The sequence below is a fragment of the Mus musculus genome, chromosome 5 (genome assembly GCF_000001635.26).
Source record: "Mus musculus strain C57BL/6J chromosome 5, GRCm38.p6 C57BL/6J".
NCBI classification, from domain to species: Eukaryota; Metazoa; Chordata; class Mammalia; order Rodentia; family Muridae; genus Mus; species Mus musculus.
In genome coordinates this window covers 114994801-115005487 of record NC_000071.6, presented here as the reverse complement: position 1 = coordinate 115005487, position 10687 = coordinate 114994801, and the positions used below count along the sequence as shown (strand labels likewise).

Here is a 10687-nt window from a genome sequence, read left to right as displayed (position 1 = left end):
TTGAACAAATTCTGTAAGATTTCAGCGTTCCGAAGCTCTATCAAAACGTGCTTATGACCTGTGTGTGGTTTACTTTGCAGATACTCTTTGTTCAATTAGAATTGCATTATTTGGAGGTTTGGTGTACTATTCAAGTAAATTAATTCAAGGGTGTCAATAATGTACTCATCTATTCATATATTCTGTCATATATCAGTAGAGATTTTGTGTGTAGTGGCAGTAGTAGTAGGATCCATTCCTTAAAGATCTTTGCTTTATCTTTATGGTAGCAATGCAACATTTTAGCCCTGGATGTCCTGGAACTCACTCTGTAGATCAGGCTGGCCTCGAACTCAGAAACCCACATGCCTTTGCCTCCCAAATGCTGGGATTAAAGGCGTGGGCCACCAAAATTCCTTCCTGTAGATTTGATTTTCAGGTAATTCCATTCCCTTCCCGCAGGTGCTTCCGTGTTTCTTCTAACACGCGTCGGAGGTGGCAAGCGGGAGCCAAGGCCTTACTGTGGCTCACGCAGGCCTGCAGCTCCCTGTGGAACCCAGGCTGGCTCCACACTCAGCGCCTGCCGGCTCACCTTAGCTTCCCAGGGCTGGGGTCACAGACCGCAGCACCGGGTCCAGCTCACTGAACACTTGGACAGTGGCCTTCCTTTTCTAAGCTGAGGCGCTGGAAAATGAGACCGTGGAAGCATTTCATTTATCCAAGGCCACACAGGCAAGCCCAGGGCAGAGCCAGGCTTTGAAACCAATCAGCCGCCATCTCGATGCGAGTCCTCTCATCCCCAACGTGCCTTCAGAGTGGCTCGGATGGTAGCCTAGACTCCTCGGGAAGATCCTCCGGGACAAGAAAGCTGAGGTGAGAGCTCTCCAAACCCCTATTTAGAGTAGGGCTAGGTAAGCCGTCAATCACCAGAGTCATTAAAGAAACTATGCAAGAATAGAGATGGCATGCTTCATGTACCCAGGTAATCACCCCAAGGTAGGGACAGAACTCAACAGTTTATTCTGCTTCCCCGGAGCTTGGCCAGGTGGAAACCCCCTCCGGCAAAGGCAGTCCCTCCCTCCCACGCGTACAGCTCCGCTCCACACGCTAACTTCCCATCATGTTTCACCTAGTAGGTGACAGAAGCAGTAAGGCTTTGGAGTCGCTCTGGGGCCACAGTGTCCTGTCTCTTAGCTGCCAGGTCGCAGGAAAGTACGGATATATTTCCGAGGACCCTGCTTCCTCCTCTCTTAAATAAAGATTCAAAACTGGGCACCAACCTCATGGGTCATTGGCGCGGTAACACGAGGGATGAGGCTGTGCCTGATAATCAGCTGGCTGCCTGTATTTTTCTTTAAGATATGTATGGGGTGGGGGGCATTGTAAAGGTGCCTTCCATGCCTGTAAAGACCAGAAGTGGATACTGGATAGGTAGAGTTGTAGAGGCAATTGTGAGTCACCTGACAGGGGTACTGGGAACAACCCATCTCTGGTCTTCCAGTGTAGAGGGTGTAGTACTTTTTTTTTTTTTTTTAGGTCTCACTAAGTAGCTCTGATTATCCCGGAACTTGCTTTGTAGACCAGGCTAGCCTTGAACTCTCAGAGACCTGCTTCCTTCTGCTTCGTTAGTACTGGGATTACAGGTGTGCATCACCCTATTCAGACTAGGTTGCAATTTTTCTTTTGAGATTTATTTCCATTTTACAGGTATGAGTGTTTTGTCTGCACGTATGTCTATGCACTATGTCCATGCTGGGTAGATACCCAAGGGAGCTAAAAGAGGATGTTGGATCACCTGACATTGGCACTGTGGATGGTTGTGAGCCACCACGTGGATGCTGGGAATCGAACTCAGTTTCTCCACAAGAACAGCCAGTGCTCTTAAAGGATGAGCGGTCTCTCCAGCCCTGTGATGTAATTCGTAACACAGTCTTACACCCGTCTCCTTCTGTCAGGAGTGTCTGCCAGTATCAAGGGGCTCAAGAGTCAGACTATTCCTATGTTCACTTCATAATCCCCTCCCCCACGGTCTTCCTTCCCTCTGCCTCTGCCCTTGCAACCACCGGTTCTGTTTCTGGGCTTCCTTGCAGCAGTAGGAGGCACTTTCGTTATACCAGGGATGGAAACCCCCAGCCTTAAACATGCTAGGGAAATATTCCACCTGTCAAGTCATACTCTCAAAACTAGAAACATCTAAATCCGTCCTGGAGCCCCCAAAGAACTTCTTAGAAGTGTTCAGAGCCCGCCCCCCGAACCCCCCCGCCTCAGATTATAGCCCTTCCTGCTCGATCTACACCACCCGGTCTGCAAGGAGGTTGTGTTGAGGTGGCAAATGAAAATGACAAGGTTAGCTGCTACTGGTGACACCACCCACCTCTGCCTCAGAGGTGTAAGCCCGGATCAGGGTACTCTATGGAAACACCGGGATGACCCTCAAGCAAGGAAGGCAAACTCTTACTGTTCCATTTTTAGATGCCGGCTGAACATGTCAGCAGACAGTAGAAGACTTGGATTGACGCCCTCAGGGCTTACCCATCTCATAAATCCCTCAGAGAAACTTCTTGGTTGGCACATTCTAAGGTGACTAGATCAGCTCAGCTTCCCAGCTCAGCCAGTCAGGTCTGCAAGGTTTCAGCAAACATCGGGGCTGTGTGTCGGAGCCAGGGCATGACCCTGGGAAGGAAGGAGGAGGGCCCACCATTTCCTGAGCATTCTGTCTGTGCTAGGTGCTAGGTGCTGTCTAGTTTTCTGTACCTCATCTGTTTCCCAGTGTCTACTTTCATCCCCCTCTGAACTCCCAACGCTAGGCAGAAAACTCCCTAAATATTTAATCTTGCAGGCAGACGTGAGGACTGGGGGCCAGACCTGCAACACCCACATAAGTCTATCCCAGTGTCCAGGACACACACACACACACCCCCCACATCACATTATATATATGTATATATATATATATATGTGTGTGTGTGTGTGTGTGTGTGTGTTTATGCAGGAAAAAATTGATACCCCACCCCTAGATGGAGAGCTATAGACCATTAGCAATAACCAAGGCGGGAAGAAGTTCTCCCAGAGAATGAGGGCTCTGACTGGGTTTCCAATTCCAAGCACTGCTGGCAACACTAACCAGGCCCAACAGGCTACACTTAACCAGTCTATTTGTTTCCATGTCTACGAAACAGCCATGATTAAAGGAGAGGAAGCAGGGGACTCGGGGATGGAGCCAGGAAAAGGGTAAGAGAGGAGAAAGGGGAAATGGTATAATTATATTTTAATCACATAAAATATAAACACATGAATAAATAATGTTAACATTCCCCTGATGCTTAGATTTTTTTTTCTTCCTATTTTTTCTGTCATAGGAAACTAAAATACAGAGAAAGTGGCTAAAGGACAGATAAGTAAAAGGTGGACAGTAGGGTCCAAGTTTTGAACCCAGCAACACAAGGCCATCTAGGAAGGACGGGAAGGGTTCAGGAGATGCAAATGGAGACGGAGTAGGTATCAAAGGAGATGTTTCTAGGTGGGAAAGGGCAAAGGTGGGGAATAAGGATCCTGGGACAGCTGTCCAGCAGTCACCTGCTAGAACAAGTGTCTCAGATGCTGCCAAATGGCCTAAGGTACTACCTCCAGCAAGCGTATCAGTCCTGGTCTCAGGACCACACACACCTTTCCCACCAGAAGAGGCAGAACAGAACCCCCGGATCCACCAGCGCCACTTCCGGAGACACCATGTGGAGAGGGCTGGAGGCCGCCCCAGAGACTGCAAGCCTCTGCTTCCATGAGCATCTAGAGTTACAGCCTGCTCCTGGAGGCTTTGAGCTGGGGCCAGGAGCAGGAGGCTTGCTCACCTTAGCTCATGGTGAGTCACAGGCAATGCCCACTCCCAGGAGCCTGAGCATCCCTCCCTGGGCAGGTAGGAGCACATCCCGAATGCTTTTGGCCCCCTGTCAGTGCATTCAAGAGCAGCCACCCACTCAGCCCCATCTCATGGCGAGACTCTTCCCTAGAGCCATCTCCCCGGAGGAGCCACACAAGTGACCCGGGGAAGCCATTCTACAGATCTGATTTCTCAAGTGACACAGAGACCCCCCACCAAGAACACATGGCCCGAGAGTAGTGGTGCCCAATCAAAGCTAATGTGACCCTTCCTCTCTATCCCAGGTTATCTCTCGGTGCCTGGCCCACTGCCCAGCACCTGACTGCCATTGTGAAGTTAATTTGTCCAAGTTCTTATTGGCTTGTTCTCATATCCTTACTGTCCCCAAAGCTCTTATTCTTCCTTCATCCCTTAGTGGTTTTTCTGGGGTGGGACAGTGTTTTGGTTTTTTGTTTGTTTGTTTGTTTGTTTTTGGTTGGCAATAGTGGTTGAGACAGGAGGATCTTTTTAATGTTGCCCCGGCTGGCCTGGAACTCTCTATGTAGATCGAGATAGCAGCAAACTCACCCGAGGCCCGAGCCACCACACCGAGCTCAGTCCCTGCTTTGCGCTTGTTCGGTTTTGGTTTGTTCTGCGGCAAAATTCTCACACCGTATCCCAAGCTGACTTGGAGTTTACTGTGTATTCAGGTTGACCTTAAACGGCAGGTGATCCTCCTGCCTCGGCCCCACAAGTGCTGGAATTACAGGTAGGTACTATACCCAGATCCAGGCTTCTTGAAACTCCATTCTGCAGACCCCAGCCCCAGGGCCCAGGCCCAGCCCTGACTCAGGCTGTCCCATGCAGGTGCTCCCTCAAGATTCTTCTCCACAGGCCCTTTGCTTGCTTTTGCCTGTGCTCCTGCCAAGCCTGCGGGGCTGGTTTGGACCTGTCTGAATCCCTCATTCACTTACCTGCACAGCTTGTCTTTCCTGTCCCCCAAAGCCCTGTGTGTCCCATGCCAATCAGAGGGTGTGGCTGGATATTTCATGAGGGGTCCTACCCACTCAGCTCTTCCATCCTTCATAGCTATTTGGGGACCTGGCTGTTCCTAGACATTTGTGGGCCCCTTCTCAAGAACACGGGGGTTGGATTGCTCAGCTCTGACCCAGACACAAACAAAAACTTTTCTCAGCACTTAGGAAACAAGGCTGGAGGGGAAGGTCAAGCAGGTACCTGAATTCTATCCCTGCGACTCACGTGGTACAAAGAGACTTATGGAAGTGCCCTCTGACTTCCACACGTGTCCTGTGGTGCCTATGCCTACACATGTACAAAACGTATGTGTGATTTAAAAAAAAAATGGACATTTTCCAAGCCCCTGCCAGGAGACAAGCATCTTGCTGAGCTCTCCAAATGTAAGCTCTCAGAATTCCCTAAGTCTTCAACAAACGTCCATCAATAACTATAATGGGTTGTGCTGTACTGACCGCATCTTAATGACTTCTTGTTGTCCGAGGAGCGCTTTGGGGATAGTTTTCTCCCTCCACTTTTAATGGGGTTCTGAGAAGCTCAAACTCAGGTCGGCAAGCTTGTAAGGCAAGCAACCTTACCTGGCTGGGCTGGAACTTACTGTGTTCTCAAACACACATCCCACCGTGGCTACACCTTATCATTTGAGATAGGGTCTCTCTGTCTCTCCCAGGACCTGGAGTTTGCCGGCTCTGCTAGTCTGGGTGGCCTGAGAGACCCAGATCTGCCCGTGTCCACCCCTCCCAGTGCTAAGAAACAAATCACTAAGTCTGGCTGGTTTGTTTTTGTTTGTTTGTTTTAAAAGACAGGGTGTTGCTAAAATTCCTTCCCTTCCCTGGGGAAGATATAAACAAAACAAACACAAGCGCCATGATTCCAACAAAAACCAAGGTACTAGTCCAGGAAGTTCAGTCTGAGAAGCCAGTGAGTTTACGAGGCTTACAAACCTCACATACAACGGGGAGGTGGGCAGAAAAGTGGGTGAATTTAAAGCAGCCACGATGAAAGATCTCTACCCCAGCGGGGACAACTACTCCTACTCTGTGGTTGGTTGGAATTGAGCCGGCTGTCCTGTCCCCTCCCTAACTCCTGAGGTGTGTAATCAGGGCAGGGAGGTGTGTTGGATACTCAGGTGAGAGTCCCATGACCCTTTCTGTCCCTCCCTTCTGTGTGCCTAGCCAGTTTGGTCCTAAGAGCCGAGCTGCTGTGGCTCGGAGGATGGTACCGTACTACACGGGGTCTCACGAGGGCCTTTCTAGGGCCCTGGCTGGGCTGGAATTGACTGTGTAGACCATGCTGGTCTCAAACACACAGGGATCCACCTTTTTTTGGGGGGGTGGTGGTGTTTCAAGACAGGGTTTCTCTTGGCTGTCCTAGAACTCACTTTGTAGACCAGGCTGGCCTCAAACTCAGAAATCCACCTGCCTCTGCCTCCCAAGTGCTAGGATTAAAGGTGTGAGCCACCACCGCCGGGCTGGGATCCACCTTTTTAATGTGTGTCCTGGAGATGGAGTTCAACTCCTTTTCCTTGACTAACGAGCCATCTCCTGAGTTGGAAGCTTGCACTATTTTTCCCTGAACTGCCCCATCCATTCACAGTTAAGGGAGACCAAAGCGCACAGAGGTTAAAGATTCCACCCGAGGTCACACAGCAAGGAGACAACTGCAAAGTTTGTGTAACTTTGCCACATTTTTTTCTCAACTGAAGCATTAAAAAAAAAAAAAAATCAGTCAAGGGGTGGAGAGATTGCTCAGCTCCAGGTGAGTCCTGTACTACGGGACCGTGTTCAGTGCAGTCAGACCCGAGATTTTTGTTTCTGTGGAAATTTGGAAACCTGAAACGTTTATATGCGATTTCCAGACAAATCATAAGTCTGGATATGCGGAGCGGTGGAGGCACACGCCTTTAATTCCAGCACTCGGGAGGCAGAGGCAGGTAGATTTCTGAGTTCGAGGCCAACCTGGTCTTCAAAGTGAGTTCCAGGACAGCCAGAGCTACACAGAGAAACCCTGGGGGGGGTGGGGGGGGGTTGGAAAGAGGACAAAAGATGCTGGTGAACTCTGAAAGAATTCTGCTTAGGAATTGCATAGGGTTCAGCTCAGGACTTCTGTTTGTTTTGCTTTTATCTCGGGCAAGTGAGGTTTTAAAAAGTAACAGATTTCCCGCAGAAGGGAGGGGTCCAGAAAATGGGTTGGCCCGTTGATTTATTTTTATTATTGTATATGGATGTGTGCATATGTGCGCATGTGCACGTGCTTGTGTGTGTGCACAGATATCTGTGAAGGTCAGAATGGGGCATCAGGTCCCCTGGAGCTGGAGACATAGGTAGCTGTGATCCACTTGACATGGGGGCTGGCCACTGAACTCCTGTCCTCTAAGAGAGCAGTGAGCACTGTTGACCCCTGAGCCACCTCTCCAGTCCTGACCTATTTTTCTGCTTCTTTTGCTTTGTTTTGTTTTTAAATCGCTGTACTCTGTGTAGGTTCTGAACAGACCCTCCTTCTGGGGCAGGAGGAGGAGGAGCAGAGAGTAAGACACAGGTGATGGAAAGGTGTATCATACTTCAGAAAATATTCTTTTAAAAAAAAGATTTATTTATTTATTATATGTAAGGACACTGTAGCTGTCTTCAGACACACCCGAAGAGGGCATCAGATCTCATTACAGATGGTTGTGAGTTACCCTGTGGTTGCTGGGATTTGAACACAGGACCTCCGGAAGAGCAGTCAGTGTTCTTAACTGCTGAGCCCATCTCTCCAGCTCCCAGAAAATATTCTTGACTGCTTATCGGCATGTGAGGGTCCCAGTCTGTTACAGTCTCCACTTGCCGATGACAGAGTCTGATTTTAGGGAACCTAGGCAGAAAGGAATTGGTTAGGGGGAATAACTGGGATCTCAGGGGCGTGGCTAGGATCAGTAAATTTGCACTCCCCGCTCCCCACCCCACCCCTCAGAGCCCAGTGGCTAGAGCCAGAGCTAAGTCTTTTTACCCACCACTACCGGGGCTGGGACTCTACAACTGCTTTCCTGGGCAGCCAGACTATGGGAAGACCCGTCTGATTGCTTTGTTCTACAAGATAGGGCAAGATCTGATAACTCAGATTCAAAACATGGCTCTTCCTGTTTCAAGAATTCCTTCCCTAGGATGTCATAAACAACCGCTGTCCCTGAGGTCCCAACCACAAGCCAAAGCTCACCCTGGGGGACCCAATGAGCTTGTAAGGCTTAAAGAGCTCAGGGAGAGCAGAAACATGGGCAGACCCCCGACACACACACACACACACACACTCTACCCCACCCCTCACCCAGTAAAAATGATGACTTCCTCATAGTCTCATAGTCGGAGGACTCCTCTGTTCACCTTCCTGCATCTGTATACTCCAACCCCTCCCTGAGACCATGCAAGCCTCATGGAATCAAGATACAACTGCATATATATATATATATATATATATATATATATATATATATACACACACACACACACACACACACACACACACACACACACGCTGGGAGTGAGCCGGGTATAATGATATAATGATGCTTGCCTTTAATCCCAGTACCGGGAGGCAGAAGCAGGCAAATCTCTATGAGTTACAGGTCATCAGCCTGGTCTATGAGATGAGTGTTCCAGGACAGCCAGAGCTACACAGAGAAACCCTGTCTCGAAAAACAAACAAACAAACCCCCCCCCCCCAAAAGAAAGAAAAAACAAAAAATCAAAACTAAACAAACCCCTACTAAGCGTATAAGCGTTAGGAAGACAGCTCAGTGGCTAAGAACAAGCAACAAGACCTAAGTGCAAATCTCCAGGTCCCAAGTTAAAGCCTGGCGTGATCACGTGCTTGTCACCCCAGCACAGGGTCTCTCACGGAGCCTGGACCTCTTGAATTCAGCGGGATGGAGCACGGGTATCCTCCTGCCTCCACCTCCCAGCACTAGGTCACGGGTGTGCGCTTCTACAAACAACTTTTGGTTTCCGGTGGGTGCTGAGGGTCGGAACTCAGGCCCTCCCACTTCCACCGCAAGCCTTTTACCGGCCGAGCTACCCCCACCCCGGCCCCAGTCTCCTGCTCAGAGCTAAAAAACCAACCGCAGCCCGGCAGTGGTGGCGCACACCTTTAATCCCAGCACTTGGGAGGCAGAGGCAGGTGGATTTCTGAGTTCAAGGCCAGCCTGGTCTACAGAGTGAGCTCCAGGACAGCCAGGACTGCACAGAGAAACCCTGTCTCGAAACACCAAAAAAAAAAACAAAAAAAAACAACCGTTCCCGAAACTGTGGACTTGGGTTTGCCTCATGGTTTCTCCCCCTTTGGTTAAAGCCCTGTCACATGTGTCATTCAAGTTGTTTCTGTCACCTCCTTCCCTTTATGACTTAACTATACATCTTTTTTTCCCGGAACACTAGTTACCATCTGATGGATGAAAAATACCAGGCTTGGGGTTGGGGATTTAGCTCAGTGGTAGAGCGCTTGCCTAGCAAGCCCAAGGCTTTTTCGGTCCTCAGCTCCGGAAAAAGGAAAAAAAAAAAAAAAAAAAAAAAAAAACTTTGCCAGGCGTGGTGGCGCACGCCTTTAATCCCAGCATTCGGGAGGCAGAGGCAGGCGGATTTCTGAGTTCGAGGCCAGCCTGGTCTACAGAGTGACAGCCAGGGCTATACAGAGAAACCCTGTCTCGAAAAACCAAAAAAAAAAAAAAAAAAAGAAAAAAAAGAAAAATACCAGGCTTTTTTTTTTCCTGTATAAAGTACTCAGTGAGAGCATGGATGTGATTTGTCTTAGTCCCCACCTGGGCTTTGGAACAGACATATCATTATATGATACGTGTCAGCTATTATATAATAAAATGGCCATCTGTTGTTTTCATTGTTGTTGTTTTTTTGAAAGAGTCTTGCTAGGTAGGCCCACAGGGCCTGGAATTCACTTTGTAGACTAGACTGGCTTTGAATTTAAAGCAATTTCCCTGCCTCCGGCCCTTGATTTCTGACTACAGGCAGTCACTGCCACACCCACTATAGAGCCTTTTTAAAAATTAGATTGACTTTATTCTACGTGTGACTGTTTGACCTGCATGTATGTGTGTGTACCACGGCTGTGCTGAGAATCGAACATGGGTCCTCTCAAAAGCAACTTTTTTTTTTTAATTACTTTGTACCATGTTGCATCTCCCCAACTCTGCCACAGACATTTTAATAACAACTTTAAGCTTTTTCTTAGATTTGCTATTTATTTATGTGTACGTGGACTTGTGCACATGTGTGCAGGTACCTAAGGAGACCATAAAAGGGCACCAGGGGGCCCCACAGCTGGAGTTACAGGCAGCTGTGAGCCACCTGATGGAACGCAAGTCCTCTGCAAGTGCGTGCTCTTAAAAAACGGAGCCATCTCTCTAACCCAGTGTGGCTCTGTACTACTGGCTGACCTGTATTGCAGAGAGAGAGAGAGAGAGAGAGAGAGAGAGATGGAGAGACAGAGCAAGAGAGAGATCTGCTTGTCTCTGTCTCCCAAGTGCTGTAAGACTACACCTGAAGTCCCTGTGTGTCAAAATGACTTTTAAAAACACCAAATTAGGTGGGCAATGGTGACACACTCCTTTAATCCCAGCACTTGGGAGACAGAGGCAGGTGGACTTTCAGACCTCTTTGGTTTACAGAGTGAGTTCCAGGACAGCTAGGGATATACAGGGAAACCTTGTCTCAAACAAAACCAACTCCCATACAAAACCAACCAACCAAACGACTCTGGGCTGGTGAGATGGCTCAGTGGTTAAGAGCACTGACTGCTCTTCCAGAGGTCCTGAGTTCGATTCCCAGCAAT

At 48.9% G+C, this 10687-nt stretch overlaps 1 long non-coding RNA gene across 5 annotated transcripts in view; it reads right to left on the bottom strand.

Annotated features, from left to right (window-relative positions):
• Window positions 1–7561: 7561 nt before the first annotated feature.
• Hnf1aos1 overlaps window positions 7562–10687 on the bottom strand; it is a 29184-nt gene continuing 26058 nt past the window's right edge. For all 5 annotated transcript variants that reach the window (XR_387597.4, XR_878697.3, XR_878698.3 and 2 more), the window contains one exon: window positions 7562–7723. This is a non-coding gene — a long non-coding RNA (HNF1 homeobox A, opposite strand 1). The remainder of the gene's footprint in view (window positions 7724–10687) is intronic.